Source organism: Rhinopithecus bieti, unplaced genomic scaffold (genome assembly GCF_001698545.2).
Source record: "Rhinopithecus bieti isolate Rb0 unplaced genomic scaffold, ASM169854v2 scaffold_13014, whole genome shotgun sequence".
Taxonomy (NCBI): Eukaryota; Metazoa; Chordata; class Mammalia; order Primates; family Cercopithecidae; genus Rhinopithecus; species Rhinopithecus bieti.
In genome coordinates, this window is record NW_016807364.1 from 269,659 (window position 1) to 273,481 (window position 3,823).

At 41.0% G+C, this 3,823-nt stretch overlaps 1 pseudogene; it reads right to left on the bottom strand.

Annotated features, from left to right (window-relative positions):
• Positions 1-1,330: 1,330 nt before the first annotated feature.
• Positions 1,331-2,238, bottom strand: LOC108535428 (heterogeneous nuclear ribonucleoprotein A1-like; annotated as a pseudogene).
• Positions 2,239-3,823: the final 1,585 nt, after the last annotated feature.

The following is a 3,823-nucleotide window of genomic DNA, read 5'->3' on the forward strand; positions in this document are numbered from 1 at the left end:
ACAAAGACATTGGTTTTTTTTGTTTTGTTTTGTTTTGAGATGGAGTCTCACTCTCTTGCCCAGATTGGAGTGCAGTGGCACGATCTCGGCTCACTGCAACCTCTGCCTCCTGGGTTCAAGCAATTCTCCTGCCTCAGCTTCCTGAGTAGCTGGGATTACAGATGTACGCCACCACATCCAGCTAATTTTTGTATTTTTAGTAAAGACAGGGTTTCACCATGTTGGCCAAGTTGGTCTTGAATTCCCAACCTCAAGTGATCCGCCTGTGTCGGTCTCCCAAAGTGCTGGGATTACAGGCATGAGCCACGGTTTCCGGCCGATCAATACATTTTTTCTTTTGTACTCCAAAGCAATGTATACTCATTGTTGAAAACTTGCAGTTTAAAAATAAGCAAAAGAAAGAAAATAAAAATCATTCAATAAATGTTTTCTACTTGCTTATCTATATTTTAAAATTTTTCAACATTGAACCGCGTAGATATATTGTTGTATAACGAAAAATAAGTTATATTTAATTTACAAAGTTTCCAGAAATACTGATACTTAAAATGTTTATAGCTCTTTTGTTACTTTTTTCCCCTTAATTTTGGTATAGATGATAACTATATTATGTTTCATAATTGAGACAAAATAATTTCACAGATAAATATTAGTATAAGTTAATATAAATATTATTATTAATTCCACCACTCAGAAAGAAGTATTGCCAATATTTTGGTGTATATCTTTCAAGTCTTCTTAGGAAAGAAGACTCTATGTCTAGCTAGAGTTTTATTTTATTTATTGGCCGGGCGCGGTGGCTCAAGCCTGTAATCCCAGCACTTGGGAGGCCGAGACGGGCGGATCACGAGGTCAGGAGATTGAGACCATCCTGGCTAATACGGTGAAACCCCGTCTCTACTAAAAAAATACAAAAAACTAGCCGGGCGCGGTGGCGGGCGCCTGTAGTCCCAGCTACTCCGGAGGCTGAGGCAGGAGAATGGCGGGAACCCGGGAGGCGGAGCTTGCAGTGAGCTGAGATCCGGCCACTGCACTCCAGCCTGGGCGACAGAGCGAGACTCCCTCTCAAAAAAAAAAAAAAAAAAAAAAAAAAAAAAAAAAAAAGACATGTACTCAGTGTTACGATCAGACTGCTAAAATAACCTGCCACAAATACAGTCCTTGAGCTTTTTGGGCGTACACATGAGCATTGTCTAAAACATATCTTCTTTGTAGCAGCTGGGCACTGCCACCACTGTGCTTGGCTGAGTCCACAAATCTGTTGTAACTGGTAGCTGCCCTGTCACCTCTTTGGCTCTCCTCTCCTGCCAAGCTTTGTTGGTGTCAGTAATTAAAATCTTCTGCCATTGACATAGTGACTGCTGCTACTAGCAGCACCATACCCACCTTGGTTTCATGATTTGGCAAAGTATTGGCCTCCACCACCATAGGGGCCAAAGCTTCTGCCTCCAAAGTTTCTTCCCTTCATGGGTCCAAATCTGGAGATTGATTATTGTAATTGCCAAAATCACTGTAGCTTCCACCACCTCCAAAATTGCTCCTATCATTACCAAATTCCTTATAGCCATCTCCACTGCCACCATATCCACCACCAGCACGGCTGCTACCAAAGCTACCACAACCACTAATGTTTCCTCCATGACCAAAGTTGTCATGACCACCAAAACCATCTCCACGACCACCACCAAAGTTTCCAGAATGACTTCAACCTCTTTGGCTGGATGAGGCACCAGCCATTTCTTGCTCCAACAGGGCTTTCCTAACATCACAGTGTGGCCACTCCCAGGATAGTATTTCTGAACGACAGTCTTATCTGTGCAGTCATGGTTGTCAAAGGTTACACACACAAAGCCCCTTTTCTTTCCACTGCCTTGGTCAGCCATGATTTCAATATTTCAATTTTCCCATACTGTTCAACATAATCTCTTAGGTGACGCTCTTCAGTGTCTTCTTTAACGCCACCAACAAAGATCTTTTTCACAGTTAAGTGGGCACCTGGTCTTTGAGAACTTTTTCTTGAGACAGCTGTCTTTGGTTCCACAGCTCTTCCATCCACGTTGCGTGATCTTGCATTCATGGCTGCATCCACCTCCTCCACAGTGGCATATGGGACAACCCACAGCCCCTGGAGTGCTTGGTGTTTGGGTCTTTCATTAGCACACGGACTCTGAGTGTTTCCAGTTGCTCAGAATGGCTCCTCACACTCTCACTGGTTGTTCCAAAGTTCTTCCCCCACATGAAGAACTTCCATAGCTGTTCAAGCTCTTTAAAGGACTCTGACTTAGACAGGACAGCAGTGGGAAGAGACTTTAGCCATGCTTCCTCGGCTCCTCTGTTACTTAGGGGAGCCCTTGGTTCTCAATCTTTTGTTCAAGTCCTGATTTCGCATTTCACATAAATCCCCAATACTATTCTCATTCATTTGAGAAGGTTGGTGCTGTTAAGAATGCAGTAGAAGGGATTTATGTCCTGGATGGAAGTTTGCACAACATAGTTTTTTAAAACTCAAACTGTGTAGGTTTCCAAGTCTTTTTTCATTTAGCGTGGGGACTAGCTGGAATCAGAAGCAGTAAATATAACTGATTGTAGAATACATTAAATATAGAAAAAAGACCCAACTACCTGGTGTGCAATCCAACCATCTCAAATACTAAAACTTTATGTTCAGTCATAATATTTTCCTCTTGGAATGAAAACATCTGAGTGTAATAGTAAAGCAACAGGGACTCACCAAAGAGTGAAGTTATCACTTGCCTGCAGAAGAGGAGACATTTAAAAGCACTCGATTCCCTGTGGCCCTCTGTATTATAAAAGTTTCATGATAAATCCATCCCCAGCTAATGCCTAGGGTGATTTAAATATATAGTAGCAGAGTCTCCAGTGGTCAATTGAGGGATAACGAGTTCTGGAACTGCCAAAGTGAACAGAAATCCTCCTGGTTCAAGCTTTTTGTTCTTTTCTTTTTGAAGTGATGCACTGATCAACAGTAAGAGAGAGGAATACATGAAAAGAAAGGGAGGCTGAGAGGCAGAAGAAAGACAGAGGCTAGGCTTTTGTGATTATGTAATCCAAATATATACCAAGTGGCATGCTGAAAAATCCCTCTCAGCAGGCAGCACGCTCCCATGCTGAACATCCAAATGGAACATTTCTAATATCATCACAGTGTTGTTCACAAACACAGAAGTATATTTGGTATAAGCAAATCCTTGGATACATTTGTGGAAGTGGATAATAGAAAATTCGAAACTAAAATCTGTCTGTTCCAACACACACACACACACACACACACTCTCACACTCACACTGTGATGACTTTCCATCTCTCCACACTTGTACGTTTAAAAATATCAAAAGCCTTGTGTTTGGAAATCTTCCTTCCCTTCAGTTTCAGATGTCCCTTCTCCTTCCCTCTTTGAATACAATTACCAACTACAATCAGCTTCAGAACTCCTTTCCCTTCAAAACAGGTTCATAAAGAATAAAAAATTATTTTTCACTTGTGAAACTTTATCTGTAAGCAACTTTAAACATGCTATATTTAGGCGTGCTTAGTAATAGGCACCTTCAAGAAAAATAAAATGTAAGTCTAAAAGCTTACATACTAAGTAGTTTTACTAATTTCTAGACTATAACTTTCTTCAAGGCAAGGAGGGCATTTGATTTATGAAAAAGTTATTTGACTAGCATACATCTTTGGAGTTCAAAGAACCAAGGGTCCAAGGTAAAACATATGTAGCATCTCCTAGACCTCCTAGTCTGAAGGAAAGAAAGAAAAGAAAAGAAAGGAAAGGAAACGAAAAGAAAATATTTTGAGCACTGGA